Genomic DNA, 17,470 nt, shown 5'->3' on the forward strand with positions numbered 1-17,470 from the left:
GAGTCCCTTAGCTGTTTGCCTGAAACTGTCTCAACATTATTAGTCAGCTAAAAGCCAGTAAGTAAAAGTTAAAAAAAAGTAATTGGAAATCAGCCAGGGCTTGGGGTCCCTCTCTGCTTTCCATTAGGTGTGTTACCTTAGGTGAGTCACTGTATCTCCTTAAGCCTCAGATTCCGCATTTCAAAAATGGGATTAACAATGATACATGTGTCATGGGGCTGCTGGGAGCCTTAAGAAATACCCCAAGCAAACTATTCAACAGTCAGTAAAGTCAACATTTACAATTCTAATTATACTCAGTAGACCTAATATAGTATATATACATGTCTCTTTATATAGCCTTATGCTTTATTACATATATTTAGTTGTTGTTGTTGTTTAATCACTAAGTCGTGGCCAACTGTTTTTTGACTTCATGGACTGCAGCTCGCCAGGTTCCTCTGTCCATGTGATTGCCCAGGCAAGAATACTGGAGTAGGTTGCCATTCCATTCTCCAGGGGATCTTCCCAATCCAGGGATCTAATCTGTGTTTCCTCCATTGGCAGGCAGATTCTTTACTGCTGAATTAGTATGCATTATATATAGTGTGTATATATATAGTAGTATACTATATTATCGGAGAAGGCAATGGCACCCCACTCCAGTACTCGTGCCTGGAAAAATCCCATGTAACCTGGTAGGCTACAGTCCATGGGGTCACGAAGAGTCGGACACAACTGAGCGACTTCACTTTCATTTTTCACTTTCATGCATTGGAGAAGGAAATGGCAACCCACTCCAGTGTTCTTGCCTGGAGAATCCCAGGGATGGGGGAGCCTGGTGGGCTGCCGTCTATGGGGTTGCACAGAGTCGGACACGACTGAAGTGACTTAGCAGCATAGTATCATTAGATACATTGCATCGGGAATATAATAGTAGTGTTGCTTTTAACAAAGTTTGGACCAAGAGAGATTTGAGTTATTCCTTATTAGCCAGACAGTACAACTAATTGGGCTTCCTGGGTAGCTCAGCTGGTAAAGAATCTGCCTGCACTGCAGGAAACCCCGGTTCTATTCCTGGGTTGGGAACATCTGCTGGAGAAAGAATAGGCTACCCACTCCAGTGTTCTTGGGCTTCCCTTGTGGCTCAGCTGGTAAAGAATCCGCCTGCAATGTGGGAGACCTGGGTTTGATCCCTAGGTTGGGAAGATCCCTTGGAGAAGGGAAAGGCTACCCACTCCAGTATTTTGGCCTGGAGAATTCCATGGACTATAGAGTCCGTGGAGTCGAAAAGAGTCAGACATGACTGAGCGACTTTCAGGTGCCTTTCATGTACACCTAATTGGAAACTCTCTGTCCTAAGCAAAACATAGGGGCAGAAGGAACCTCCTGAGGCCTCAAGAAAAGGAGATAAAGATATGGGCCCTTCATGACTCATTAGATGTCAGAGAGAACTGGGTTAAGGTCTGGAGGAAAGACAGAAGGCAATTGGTGTGGGGTTTAGACTCCTGAAACCAAACAATAATTTCAACCCTTTTGACAACGGAGACCAAAGGAGTTTTCCCTGATAGTCTCCAGTACCCTGAAACGGCAGTGGGGGTGCAGAGGACCTTGCTATCTGGCTGCAGGGTCTTGTACGAGGCAAACTCACTGGCTGCAGGAAATCCTTCAGCAGTTTCAGAGAATTCAGGGCTGCAGACCCAGGGGAACGGGTTCTCTGAGCATATGCAGAGCCTCTTTGGGGTTTGACCACTCATCAGTTTTTAGAGTGAAACATATTTAATTTGCTTTTGTTAACTTCTCCTTAAGAGTCAAAGAAACTCCTGCATATTTCAAAGGATCATAGATGTTGAAAGATGAAGTCTGGGTTACCCTTCTTGCTTGACAGAGAATAACATTTTCCAAAGCTTCACAGTTTGCAAAGCCCTTGACATATGTAACATCTCAATTTTTCCTTACATGGATTCTGAGTGGCAAATACTATCAGGCAAGAAGGAGAGGCGGGACCTTGAATGCTTCTGATGTGTGTCCCTGCTGCCGTGCCACCACTCTCAAGGTGTGACCTCAGGTGAATTAATTCACCCCCACACCCTCGGCTTCCATACCTAGGTGGTGGGCATATGATGGAAAATGTAAACAGGTGTTATTTCTCCCAACATGAAGCTAATAGTCTCAGGAGGGCAAATGAGTCCTAAATAAGTAAAGAGATGCATACGTGTGCACCTATAAGTTGTCAGAGTACTTAAAAAGGCATTAAACAGATTGCTCTGGTGGAGTGTAAGGGAGAAAGGATCTGTTCTGTTAAGGTCTTCCAGCATAGAAAAAAGTGAAAGTTTTAGTCATTCAGTCCTGTGTGCTTAGTAGCTCACTGGTGTCCAACTCTTTGTGACCCCATGGGGACTGTAGCCCATTAGGCTCTTCTGTCCATGGGATTTCCCAGGCAAGAATAACTGGAATGCGTCTCCATTCCCTTCTCCAGGGGATCTTCCCAACCCTGGGATCAAACCAGGGTCTCCTGCATTGCAGGCAGATTCTTTACTATCTGAGCCACCAGGAAACCCCCCTCCCCCAGCATAGAGGGCAGTATTAAACCTGAGACATGAGGGGGGAAGCAGAGACTGCCAGGGAGGGTCGGATGGTCCTGGCTGGCTGGCAGGCCCACAGCAGGCGGCACTCCGTGCAGTAACACAGTCTCTAGCACCCTTCCTGACTCGTGGAGCCTTCTGGATAAATGGGGATTTGAATCTGGAATTTATTTGACAGCTGATCCAGCTGAGACCCTGAATTGACTGAGAATTGTCCAAGCTTCGTTGCTCACAGAGGGGTTGGATAAAGGGTTCCAGGCCAGTTCTTTTAAAGCCAAATCCTACCTTCTTGCCACGAGAGCCATAGAGCCATTTGTGTGGGACTGTGTCACACAGGTTGACAGGGGCAGAGCTGCAAAGCAAAGGGGCAGGAAGGACTGGGATACCACCCCAATTTCATATTTCCAAGTGCCATCTCTCAGGAATTGCCATTCCCCAAGGCAGCTCTCCTTCTTGGAGCAGATACAACTGCTCCCCCCCTTTACAATAAAGCCTTTTTTATGTCTGCTCTTTGCTTCTTGCAACCTAAATTGAATCTGACTTGAGTAAGTCCAGGCAGCTCTGAAAGCCTCTGAGCTGGGTTAGGTTGGGGCTTGTGCAGAACGTGGGAGAAGAAAGCCCTCCAGAGCCGACTGAGGTCTGGGCCTGGGGGTCGTGGGAACATGCGGGGTAGAGGGGAGCAGCCCCTGAGCAGACGTCCGGGTGCTGAGCACGATGCTGACTCAAGCAGAAAGAAGTTGCTGCTAGGATGAAATATGTGTCTGTGATTTCGTGGAGGCACCATAAACCAAACAACTCCCAGTGGTGTTATGGAGTCCCTTTAAATTTACAGCCTGCTCTCTGTAGAGGGGGCTGGGCTGCCAGGTCAGGATGCAGGAAGGGAAAGCGTGGGGTGTGTGTGTGTTTTCTAAGAGGGGAGAGTCAGTGAGGCAGGGTAAAATTGTGAGAAGTACAAGGAATCAGAGAGGGAAACATAAGGAATCCGAGAGAGAGTCAGGGGAAGAGAAAAAGAGCGCTATACAGTGAGCATGGGGTGAAGAGAAGAGAGGGAAAAGGAAACTGGAAAAAGAAGAGGAGTCTGAAACAAAGACAGAAATAGAGACACAGAAAGAGAAGCGTGGAGAGAGTGAGCCAGGCATCGGCAGAGATGCAGGCGGAGAGGCAGAGATGGAGAGAGAAAGAACACAGGCAGATGGGGTTGGGGATCCCCAAAAAGTGAATTTAAAGAGAAAAAAAATAGACAGAGAAAGAATGAAGGAAATAAAACAGGAGGGAAAAAAAAAAAAAAAGGACAGACAACACCTCCGAGAGGGAGAGAGAGAGAAACAGAGAAAATTACAGTCAGAGATACAGAACCCAAGGCAGAGACGGAAAGACTGGGATGGAAAGGAAGAAGCGGAGGCAGAGAAGGAGAGAGGGGGGGAGACGTGGATAGCAAGGGAGAGAGATGCAAAGAGAAAAGACGCAAAGAGAAGTAGGCAGATGCAGGGAGAAAGAGACGCACACTCAGAGAGACCCCAGGTCACCCCCGCAGTGACTGGGAACCAGAGATGGCATGAGGTGCTCTGGGTGGGCAGCTGCTGAGACGCTGAGTTCTCAGTACTAGAGATGGGCCAATGTGGGTTTGAAGTAACAGGATTCATTTAATGAAAAGTCTCCAACTCTTAAATGGTCTCTCCTAAAAGGGCCTCTTTTGCTTTCTTGGAAATGAAATTGGGAGTTACTTAATATTGCTTTTCTGAGAAACAGGTGCATATGTCACAGAGTGGCCCTTTGTATTCTCGAAAAGAAAACCCCAAATGCTTCCAGCCTAAGATGGTGTTTTTTATTAAAACTTGCTATTCTCTGAGTGGACGTGTTCTGAATGTCAGCAGTAATCCTTTTCCCATTAGATTTTTGGATAACCCTTACCTCCAGGGAAATACAATTTCTTGGTCTGTGAATTGTTTATGTCCTCATCAAAATATATCTCTAATGACACCCTGGGAGATGATTTTCAAAAGAACTTTGCCAGTTTGCAGAGTTTCAAAAATCTCCTTCTACACTTTCCACAGTCAGTAGAGGGACAAAATAACTCTGAATCCGTAGTATTTAGCTCACAGCATTCATGCTTTAATGCTTGCAATGATATTGACCATTTATTTACTCTGATGCTGGCGAGGTGCTTTACAGAAAATATCCAATTTAATTATTCTCACAACCCTGCAGAGGGCATTATTCCCACTTGACAGATTAGAAGACTGAGGTTCAGAAAGGTTAAATAACTTCCTTGAGGCTATGTCGTTAATAATAATGACATCTCTAATTTATGCAATGCCTTATATGTGATGTATATTATGCATGAACTTGTTGCCTAGATCCTCTCATGTGCATTTCTAGTAGCCCTTTTGAGAGCTCTGAGACTCAGAAAATTAAGGGAAATTTCCCCAAGACCAGTTAGCAAATCATTGACAGATCAGGAATACAAGCCGTGTCTACCTCCAAAGCCTGGCCCTCAGTCAGGGTGCTGGCCTCTCTCTGCTCTCGTCTGACATCTCCATATCTCCAGTCTGACATGTCCACATCTCTGGTATTTGAGCCACTTGTATGTTTCCCCATTGTGTAGGTTTCATGAGAGTAGGGACCTGTGTTTCCAGCTCAGGTATGGATGCCTGGCGTGCAGTAGCGGATTGATGATCAGGTGCTGAGTCCATGAGCCTCCTCGATCCCAGCACTGCTCCTGCCTGGTTCACACTCAGTGCTTCTTGTCTGTCAGCCCACCGTCCTTCGCTAGAATCCCTGTGGTCCTCAGTGTGCTGACATCTGCAGTATTTTTTACTGCTCAAGAAAAATGAAGAATTTCAGAGGCCAGCATGTTTGCCTGAAAGATTCAAATCAAGTGCGTTTCTGGAACAGTGGTTGAGACAGGGGCTCCTCAGAAAACCCTCTCTTGAGATACACTCCATCTGAAAAAATGGCCCTGTGTGTCCTCATGCATTCCTTCTGCCTGCTCAGACTTCAGCATCGTTTTTAAGCTTCAGATTGAAAGAAAAGACTGATTCATGTTCCCCACCACACAAAGGAGTCAGGGACACAACTGTTGCTTTCGTTAGAAAACAGCTCTCATCAAGCCCCAATTTACACCTCGACCTCATTCTGACTTGAATTTGCAGGGCAAAAGCAAATCTAATTTAATTACACGGAGGCTTTTGCAAACTGGTGTCTAAGAACTTTGTGGTGAATTGTGGTTCGTGTTAAATAAGAGCACTGAGTCTGGAGGCTCCAGGAACAAGAAGAGAGAGTGGTAGCGTAAACTCCTTCAGCCATGGCTGCTTTCTCCTGAGTCTCTAGTTCTATTTCTGCCCTAGCTGGATGCCAGATGCAAATGGTTCTCTATTTATAATAAAGCATCGGTTCAGCAAGGGATAGAGTTATTGATGAGTACTTCCGCACAACTGTGGTTCTTGGATAGATGCCTTCTAGCTACGAGGTAGCTACTGCTCTCCCCTTGAGCTGTTTTAGCCCCATCATTTATAACAAACAAACCAAGGGCCTGGCTTGACCCAGCCAGGAGTTGTCCTTGGCTCTTCTCTCTTCCAGACATTGCCCCATTTGGAAGGTCATAATTCTTTGCCACGATTCACCTAAGTTTCCTTAGACACCATCCCCTTCTCTCATTTCTCAACAACTGAGGACCTACCATATCTCTTGGAAAATTGACCTGTGTCTCCTAACGGATCACTGGTACATAGAGTCTCCATCACCAGGTCCATGGAGAAGGGGATTCTTCTAATAACGAGCTCCAAACATCCCATGGTGTGATGAACTGAGCATAACTCCCAGTCATTAGGGTTTACTACATGCCTGGCCTTTTACTTAGTATGCTGCAAATATCCTGTCTCTCTCTCTAGTCTCTCAATTGTGTCTGACTCCATGGGGCCGACTGGGCCCCTCTGTCCATAGGATTCTCCAGGCAAGACTACCGGAGTGGATTGCCATTCCCTTCTTTGGGGGATCTTACTGACCCAGAGATCAAACCAAGGTCTCCTGTATTGCAGGTAGATTCTTTACAGTCCGAGTCACAGAAGCCTGGTTTCATATGTAACCCATTTAATAATTACAGAACTCTGTGGGGAGGGCTCTTTCATATCCTGATTTTACACATATGGGAGTTAAGCCTTTGAGAGGTTGAGTAAATTGCCTAACATCAATGAGTTAGTACTGAGTGGCAGTAAGAGTCAACCTGGTCAGGTGTCCAATGCTCTTGGTCCTTCTCCCATTCTGCCTCGCCAAACCATTGAGTCAAATCGGCACAGTGTGGAAGCCCAGCTCTAACGGATACTGATTTTATGACCAGTGCAAACAGCATCAGTTTCTGAGCCTCAGTTTCCTCATTTATAAAATGAACATTATTGTATTTATTTTGAGCTATTGCTTGCTAGGATCAGAGGAACTAATGGCTATGAAATCCATAGCTCTGGGTCATGCACATAGCATGACTAAAAAAAGAAAAAAGGAAAATCATTGGAAATGCTTTCTCTCTCCCATTATAGGAAGGTTTGTCTTCAACTTATCAGGGAGAGAAAAGGTCATTTCTTAAATATCTATATATATTACACATTATCATATACATGCAGAAAGGTGCTGTTTGGGGGGGGTATAAAAAGTAAATGCTGTATTCATCAAAGGAAATTGGGATTTAAAGCCACATCTCTTGACTCTTTGCTCTTCTCCCCACAAAATATGACCTTTCTACATTAAAAAGAAAAATCACCAACAGAAGCAGGCTATGAAAAATATCTCCTTCTCTCATCTCTCCAATCATCCATTTATCCTAATGCCTTAGCTCAAATTTTCCTGCCCACTGCCTACAATGCAAAGTGATCAGCCCTCTTTGTTCTAACACTGCATCTAGATGTTGGGGTTTCTTATGGGCAATTTGAAGATGGCAAATGATGATGGAATGTTCAATCACACACAGAACTGCCCTCCTGGAGTGGAATACACCACACCGTGCTTAAATGTGTCCCTGCTGGTGTTTACAGAGGAAGCATTAGTATCAACACCTCAGGTATAGAACAGGCAGCAGAAGGCAGGCTGCAGGGACTAGGTTTCAGGGAGCAATGCGATCAGTTTACCTTTTGATGGGTTGTTTTGTGTGTCAGTTAACAGGGTCCCCATAAAGCCCTTCAACCCAGAGCAATCAGCCAGCTGTTGCAGTGGAAAGAAATGCGAGTACAATATGGGCTCCCGGCTCACCTGGACTAGGTCCATCTGTCCCTTCAGAGAACTGGAAATCAGTGAGAGTGAAAAGGGAAGGGGGACTCAGACACATGCCCTGTGGCCTCGCAGAATTTCTGGCCAGGGAGGATGATGGCCACCATCCTGAATGCCACCAGCAGCCAAGAGGCCTTGAGCCTCTTAATTCTGACCTTCCTAACCTTGCATCTGTTCCTCCAAATCTCCCATCTGTTCACTTGTGAGACCCTCAATCTGTTATGTCTCCCCAAAGGATGACACTCAGTGGACCCCTGAACTGAGCAGACCATTCTAGCAGAGACTTTATATGCAGGCTTCTACTTGTGGTTTATTCATTTGTTCATTCATTTATCAACAGTGAGCATGTTGTTCTTGTAGGGAAAGGGACATCACTAGGGATGAAGTCCTCATCAGAGGTCTTAATGTTGGAGGCTACCTGTGAGCAGTCAGACAGTGACCAAATGACCAGGAATTTTCATTCATCTCAGGCCCTTAGGAACAGATTGTCAGCGTATGGCGGCAGCCCCTTCCCAAAGAGATTGGTGAACCCAATGAAAAATGAAGAACCAGGACCCCAGTGAGTCACAGACACTGCCCTTGGTGCTGGGGATGCAGTGAGAAGTCCATCAATGATCTTGTCCTTAACTAGTTCACTGTCCAACACATGCTGCTCTGTGAACAGTGGTACCTACATGGAGGAGGAAGATGCTCTTCATCCATCGATGCATTCTGCCATCCCATATCAAATCAACTTTTGAACACGGAAGAGGAGCAAATGAGAGCCCAGAATTTGAGGAGGGAAGTGGTGGGAACCAGCAAAGACACAGCATGGAGGGACTGACCCGAGGCCAAGTACAAATGCATCTCCTTCGAGCAGTAGGTTATTTCTACCAGCATAAAAATGACCAAGTAAGGGCAGGACCACCTTGGGGGATTAAATCTTAGAAAATCAGATAGGTGAAGAGGACATGGACATGCAACACAGGGACATATCTTTGATTAATTTTTTGTTTTATTTTTGGCTGTGCTGGGTCTTTGTTGCTGCACAGGGGATTTTTCTGCACATGCAGTGAGTGAGGGCTATTACCTAGTTACGTTGCTTGGGCTTCTCATTGCAGTGGCTTCTCTTGTTGTATAGCACGGGCTCTAGGCGCACAGACTGCAGTAGTTGCAGCTCCTGGTCTCCAGAACACTGGTTCAGTAGCTGTGGTGCACTGGCTTAGTTGCTCCATGGCATGTGGGATTTTCCTGGACCAGGGATTGAACCCATATCCCTTGCATTGGCAGGCAGATTCTTAACCACTAGACCACCAGCGAAGCCCAGTGACACATCTTGAATTGGAGTAAAGGAAGTCAGATGAGAATTAGAGCAAAGTTAGGTCTCAGACACCATTTGATAAGGCCGGCCTGTCATTTGATAAGCATTCGCTCTTCCTTGTCTAAGTCTGAATGAGGTAAAAAGGAAGTAAGTGTTTTGTTGGGAGCTGGATTTGCTTGGAAGTTTGAAACTATGAATGAAGGGCAACAATAGGCCCCACTCTTGGTGGTCCATGATGGATGGTGACCTCAAGCTCTACCAGTCCATTCCATTATCCAGGGGCTCCAGGTCAGGGTCTCGGGCATGCACCTAAGGGCAGATCGCAAGATAGATGGCAGTGCCATAAGTGCAGGCTGTTGGGAATAGGATCCTAGGCCGAAATTTGGCTCTCGTATATAAGGTCAAGACACATATGGTCTTAGCTGAGAGGATAAGATTTGGCCAGGTCTAAATAGGAACAGACTGCTAAGAGGGAAGACAGAAGCTGAAGACTGAAGATGATGCTCGCTCTAAGGAAAAAGGGTAAAGACAAGGATTTGATGCCCCGAGTTTTCCCAGGGCCTTGGAGAGCTGGGGCCCATGGCGGTAGACATGTGCTGGTGGGGCTGGGACAGTGGGACAATGAGTCTGGTCAGGATGATCTCCATAGAAGAGGAGAATTGAGGCTTCAGGTCAGTTTTATCAGTGGTGGAAGTTGAGGAAGGCCAGCAGGGGGGTGGTGGGAAGAATGCCAGCCTAAGAGACAGAAGACTCAGTGTTGGAGTTAGAGGAGGTCTTGAAGTGGGCAGCAAAGATGACCGTGGGAGAAAGGCCAGGCACAGGCTTTGATGTCGGTCAGAGGTGGATTTGATTCCCGCCTCTCGTGATGATGGTGATGGTGGTGATGGTGGTACTAGTGAGGTCTTTATCATTGGTGACTGTGAGGGTTAAGTGAGATAATGCACAATGGATCCATTGAGCCTGGTAAGCAGTCAATAATGTCAGCTGTTACTACCAAGAAGACCTGGAATCTTCTCTAGGTCAACTGCATTCCTGCCTCTTCATATGGCAGCTGTTGTCCAGCACGTGTAGGTTCTAAGCCCCAGGTTCCTCTAAAATCACCGCCACCACCATGACAGCAGTGAGGTGGTCAGGAGCTGACATTTATAGAGTGCTTATCGTATGTCCATCACTCTAGAGGCTCTTAAAAAGTATCACCTCATGAAATTCTCAGAAATTGTCCTGTGAGGCAGGTATTACCTCTCTTTTATGGTTTGGAAATTCACGAAACAGAGAGGCTCATTGACTTATCCCAGGTCACACATCTAGCTCCTCACCGTTTCTGCGGCTTCCTCTGAGGAAGTTTTGTTCTCCTGGCTGTCACTGTCTGGGGCCCCAGGCAGCCCCTCTCTGGGGTCCCAGCCGGCTGCAGGATCCGGTGTGATGGCTCCGCTTTCACATGCGGCGGAGGGCACCATTTGGGAAGGCTGCATAAATCTCACCCTCATAACCCGCTGGAGCCTCCATTCTAAGCCATAACCCCACATCCATCAGGCTGAGGCCTGTGAGTGTTATTAGAGAAAGCACCAGGGATAATTCCTTCCAGGAAAGGGCTCTTTGCTCTGTGATTCATTAAGACTCCCCTCTCAGAGCTGCCTCTTGCTGAGGTGCCAGCGGCTCATTTTCACAGCCAGTGGGAGAACATTTCTTTGTCCTTCAACCGTAGGGGTTCCCACGAAGACTTTTGATTTCCATTTCCCCCACTAAGAGGAAGGCTTGGAAGCAAAAATTCTCATTAAATATTTATTGCCTTCTCCCCCCCACTTTTCTCAGTATGTTAGACCCCAACAGACCTCCTTAATCACAGGGCAATCAAACCCCGAAGGGCTGCAAGTGCTGAGGGAGAGGCAGGGGTGCCAGAAACACAGAGCATCAGGGTTGGAAGAACAGGAGGCTTCCTCTGGAGTGGGAGGGAGTCTCACACTGGCCTGGTGACCACAAATGAGACTTGGTATTGAGTTGATGGCAAATTTGGGGGGATGGAATAGACTTGTCCTTCAGTGGCTGGAGCTCACCAAAACCAGGTTAACATGCTCATCTCTCTCCATCTCTCAGATTGTTCCCCCCAAGTGAGTTGCAGAATTTATTCTCTGATTCTGCTTGATGACATCTCTCATGGAGTTTTCCAGGTTTTGGTTATCAAGTGTCCCAGACAGTCTTACCAATGACTCTCGCATATGAGGTGTTGGGAACTCAATGACCTATACACATCTGCTACCTGGTGACTAGGGCAGAAACAGTATCACCAGCTTACAGGAATGTTCTGATGGCTGCCCCCCCCTCCCCCGTAAGGAATAGATATGCCACTCTCTCTACCTTGGACCTTTGTTGTTGTTCAGTGGCTAAATCATGTCTGACTCTTTGTGATCCCTTGGGCTGCAGCACACCAGGCTTCCCTGTCCTTTACCATCTCCCAGAGTTTGCTCAAACTCATGTCCATTGAGTCAGTGATGCCCTCCAACCTTCTCATTCTCTGCCACCCCCTTCTCCTCCTGTCCTCAATCTTTCCCAGCAACAGGGTCTTTTCCAGTGAGTCGATTCTTCTCATCAGGTGGCCAAAGTATTGGAGCTTCAGCATCAATCCTTCCAGTGAATATTCAGAGTCAGGAAGATCCCCTGAGGAAGAGAATGGCTCCAGTATTCTTGCCTGGACAATTCCATGAACAGAGGAACCTGTTGAGTGCTGTAGTCCCCAGGGGGTCACAGAGAGTAAGACCCCACTGAGTGACTAACACTTGGCCCTTTGAGATCTACACTTTATCTTACCTGTTTTGATTGTAGTGGTTTGTGTCAAAACTGGGTCTGAATTACTTGATTTCACTTTTCCAACCAAACTTAAGACCTGGATCCTCTCAACCTCCCACAAGATCAGAGGACAGGTGTCCGCCAGTAAACCATACTGAATTTCTCCAACATAGCTGTATCAAAAGAGAAATGAGATGTGAGCCCGACCAGGTCTAGGGAGAGACTGAGTTTTGCTGAGGGGGCTAGAAGCCTGGAGCCATATCCCCAAAGGTGAGTGGGCAGTGACTAGATCAGAAAGCCCACCTCCCTTGATTGAGATCTTCCATCTTCACCATCCTCACTCTTCTTCAGCTGAGATTGGATTCTGGTCCCCAGTGACTCATCTCCGCTTTCAATCCCTGAAGATTGAGCCAGTCTTCCCCTGTTGCTGACAACTCCAGCCCCCCAGCTTCTGGGGATACATATTGCCCCAAAACTCTGGCATTACATTGATGATACTGATACTTTAAGGGTTATGTTTTAGTGAAGTAGTAGTTTAATGTTCTTTCTAGCTTTAAAAATCAGTTATCCACATAAAATGTAAACTGCTTGCTTATCTGCCACCCCCCAGTTATTGTTCATGTGGCAGGGAGCAGTAGACAATTATGGATTAGATTTTTAAAACTGACCTTGAAGCTAATGTAGAGTAGTGGTCAACAGAACTAAGAAGTGAGGCTAACCATTCAAAAGAACACAGACTGCAAGTGAGTTAGCTTTGCTCTTTAGATGCGAATGACTGAGGCTAGTAGGTGCCTAGTAAATGTTAATTGTTCCTGGAAGAAATTAAATAGCAACAACAAAAAATCAGTTATCGTAACCTTAGCAAAAGCCTGTCAATAATCTTTGTGGTAGATAAAGGAATGGAAAACTCAGAGAGGCTAATGTTTTTACCCAATGAAATCTCCAGTCACTATAAACCTGTAAATGAATTCAAGCCTTCTGCAGTCCAGCAAGGGCTTTTTAAAATTATTCTATTTTGTGTTTCTCTTCCACTTCCTGTCGTTTGATCTTCTACTGGGCTTTCAGAAAGGGTGTCTAGGTGAAGCTGTTTAAAGTTGTGAGACCCATCATCATTGCAGCTGCCTTGATCTGAAGGGCATGGAGGAGGCTCAGAGGAATGAAGAGGTGTAGACACCGATCTATCAGTTGTCTTGACCTCAGGGATCCTGGAGCCCCAGTGATTTAGGAATCCCTGAAAAAGCATCACTAGGCAAAGCTATTTTAATGTTAAATAAATAAAATTTGCAGGTCACATTCTCACCTGTGACTTCTCTCATTCTGGGTATGTGTTTTTAAACCAGTCTCAACTGTATCTAGGCAAATGAAGGATGCATAGCTATACCAGTTGTGTAGCACTGATATTTTCAGTCTTGGCATTTGAAGCAGAAGCAACAGGAACAGCAGCAGAGAGTGTCCCCAAAGGGCCTCTTTAGTGTGAATAGCACTTGCCAAAAGGCCCTACTATGTTCCAGTCTGATACATCTCAACAGACTGGAAGTGTAGGCTGGCAGAAGTCTGCCCCCAAAGGGTTGGCTAGTGAGGATTGTGGTAGGCTGATCTGTAGGATTGTGGTAGAATGGTGCTCACCCGGGCTTGGGAAAAAAGGATGGAAGAGTGGTTATAATCTTCCATGGCTAACTTGTGTTTCAAAGAGTTGTAATAAGAGGTGATGATGCTCTTCACAGGAGAAAATGACAGTGAATACTAACTGCGTCTTAGGAAGCCAATGGAGATTCTCTCTTTTACCAAGACTGTCAGACAAAAGGCATCACCCTAGCTCTATCCCAGACTCATTAGGTGCTCAGTCGCTTATTTTGGAACACTTCCTACCACTGACTTATACTAATACTGTTTTCTTAGCGCTCCCAGCTCTAAAATTCTATCAGTTTGTGAACGTGCAGGCAAACCTGTGTGGACAAGTATGGTCAAGTTTTCTGCCCTTGGGATATGTTCTAAAAAGTCATTCTGAGTTACGCAGCTACTGAGATTTTCCAGGTTATACTGAAAATTAAAGTTCCCACAGTCAGTAACCTCTAAGTCATGGCACCAGATACTGGAGAGCTCCTAAAACTTCAGTCATGTGCTAGAAGCTGTTTCACATGAGCCCCATTTCATGGTATCTCTGAGGCAGACCTGGGGTTCCCCAGGGACTGTCTCCATTCTTAACCAAGCTAGCTGCCTGAAAATGCCTGGTTCTTGCTAAAAACATAAGGAAAATACTGGGCTTCCCTTTAAAAATCTTTCTTCAGGTCAAGATGAGTCTATAAGGGTAGATATCCTAAATTAGTTTCCTGGAACAGATGAAATAATTTCTTTTTTTTTTTAAAGAAAACTTTATGATTATAAAAAGGACACAAAAATTCAAAATAATGCATTTCTAATAACTGTAGTACATAAAGTATGTTTTCTGGGTTACCAGAGTCTTTAGTCAGTGACCATGCTACAATGTAGATGACAGAAATAAGTTCCTGTATAACTATTGATCTTTTCTTAAAATGCAGTGGGAATCAGGTATTTGATAAGAGCATTATCCTGGAAAGGAGGAGACTGTGCATCCTGAGTCTGTCTCTGGGCTGACTTTAGCTAAAGTCAGTGACGCTATTTACGTATCCCTAGATATAAAATGAAGAAGTTGATATCAGTGTGTATTAACTTTATTTCTTTCATATATCTTAGATTAGTTAGGGCTGTTTCAGTGGTGAGTGACACAACCTAACCTACTAAGTGAAACAAAATAGTTGACTCAGTGATCATTGGCCCATGGGTAGATTCCCCTTCAAGCATGGTTGGTCTAGAGGTCAAAGATGATGTCATCAGAGCCTAGCATCTCCCACCCATCTGTAAGCCCTTCTGTAAGTTATTAATATATAGGTTTCTGCTGCCTGATAGCTCGGTTGGTAAAGAATCTGCCTGCAATGCAGGAGACACCAGTTTCATTCCTGGGTCAGGAAGATCCGATAGAGAAGGGATAGGCTACCCACTCCTGTATTCTTGGGCTTCCCTTGTGGCTCAGCTGGTAAAGAATCCACCTGCAATGTGGGAGACCTGGGTTCAATCCCTGGGTTGGGAAGATCCCTTGGAGAAGGGAAAGGCTACCCACTCCAGTATTCTGGCCTGGAGAGTTCAATGGAGTGTATAGTCCATGGGGTTACAAAAATAGGACACAACTGAGTGACTTTCACTTCTGCTGTAAATGCTGTAGGAGGGCCAGTTAAGTATATGAGATTCAGAGCTGCCATCTGTGAAAGAGGGCTTCTGTCTGTCAATAGTTGAACAAGCACCCTGTGAATGAATCTCATTGACTTGAATTGGGTAACATGGCTAGCCTGATTCAATCACTGGGTCTAGGAAAACTGAAAACTGGAAAATAACCTTTGCCAATCATGGTCCTCCCAGGAGAAAATGTCAAGTCCATTCAAACCAAGGGGTTGAGTGTGGGGAATGGTTATTTCCCAGAGAAAATTCTGGGTGCTCTTTTAGTAGAAGAATGTTGAGTTAAAGGCAGCAAAAATCAAGCAATGCTTTAACCACAAATATTTCCAAGAATTTAGCATTTCCTTAGAAAATAAGCAGATATACAAACATAAAACCAAACACCAAAGATTCAAAGACTCCATGAAACTTGTTTGTACATCTCAGGTACTGTTATAAAATACCATTTTAGGAATTGTCCTAAAGGGATGCCTCTAATGGTGAGAACTCACCTCGCTGGAAAATGCAAATCCTAGAACTCTGTTTTGGCCAAGGCATGTGAGGAGGTCCTCATGCAATTCCCTGTAACAACAGTGCTGTCCAGTCTAGATCTTACCTGTTCAACAAGCATTTCCTTACCCTCTGGCAGTGTAGAAATACCGACAGCCCTTTTAGAAGGCAGTTTTGCAGTGCGTATCTGGGGTGTTAAACTGCCAATACTCTTGGACCCAGAAATTCCACTTTCAGGAATCTAGTATAAGGGAATCAGCAGAAATACAAAAGAGCTTTATGCACAAATATTTAAATTTTCTCATTTGTATACAAAAAAAAAAGAAAAAATTGGAAGTGTGAATGTTCATTGGTGGCCAGTGGTTATGTAAATTGTGGAATGCCTATTTGCTAAACTGTCATACAGTTATCAAGTTTTAGAGTTTGAAGTACACAGGAAATATTAGTGTTCCAATTTTGAGAGACAAAATTAAGATATGAAGTTAAACAATATATGCAGTATTGTACATGTGTAGCATTGTTTTATATTGATGTTGTAGTGATGTATTATGATACTTAAACAATGAATGGAATTGAGCTGTTCCTGAGCTCAGGTGGTGAGTTCATGCTTCTTTCCCATCTCTCTTTTCTCATTCTCTTATGAGCATAATTTGCTTTATAATGAAAAACTACTTCAGGGGAGAAATTGACAAAGAATTAATGACTATATAAATTAATTTATAAATTAAGTTTTATGGATCCAGGAAGTGGCAGGCATGATGGGAGGTGACACATACTTGAGATTATTGGGACCCCTGAGGGAATTTGAATGTGGACTAATAGATTAGACAGTAGTATCGTGACAATGTTGAATGTCATTTGCCCTTAGGAAATACATGTCAAAGATTTGGAGGTAAAGAAGCAAGTTGTCTCCAACTGTCAGAGTACAAGTGGGATCATGTAAGGTAAAGCAAATCCTTGAGTGAAGACAAAGATATATTGGTACTTCCCCAGCACTAATTATGTATAAAATAAACTAATTAAATGCACATTTCTGATACTAGCTAAGGACGGGATTGAGGCAGCTGTTGAAGAGTTTAATGAAATCAGGGGGCATTTGTAATTTGTGTCTCAGGTAGAGGAGCTTTGTTGAGTGAAGGTCCAGGTGTAATAATGGTATCTTTGGAGATGCTGCCTTTGCAGGCATTCCTCTAGATTTGGAGCAGTCCAGAATATGAAAGCTAAATGGGGACTTGGAGGACATTTTGCCCAACATGTTGCCTCCACGTGCTGTGGGTTCATCATACATGCTTTTCTTTATAAAACACTTACCTTAGCAAATTAGAGAGTATTTGGGATAATTCTTTTTTTTTTTTTTTTTTTTTTTTTTAATATTATTTTATTAGTTGGAGGCCAATCACTTTACAACATTTCAGTGGGTTTTGTCATACATTGACATGAATCAGCCATATAGTTACATGTATTCCCCATCCCGATCCCCCCTCCCACCTCCCTCCCCACCCGACTCCTCAGGGTCCTCCCAGTGCACCAGGCCCGAGCACCTGACTCATGTATCCCACCTGGGCTGGTGGTCCGTTTCACCATAGATAATATACATGCTGTTCTTTCAAAACATCCCACCCTCACGTTCTCCCCCAGAGTTCAAAAGTCTGTTCTGTATTTCTGTGTCTCTTTTTCTGTTTTGCATATAGGGTTATCGCCACCATCTATCTAAATTCCGTATATATGTGTTAGTATACTGTAATGTTCTTTATCTTTCTGACTTACTTCACTCTGTATAATGGGCTCCAGTTTCATCCATCTCATTAGAACTGATTCAAATGAA

This window comes from Muntiacus reevesi, chromosome 2, assembly GCF_963930625.1.
Source record: "Muntiacus reevesi chromosome 2, mMunRee1.1, whole genome shotgun sequence".
NCBI classification, from domain to species: domain Eukaryota; kingdom Metazoa; phylum Chordata; class Mammalia; order Artiodactyla; family Cervidae; genus Muntiacus; species Muntiacus reevesi.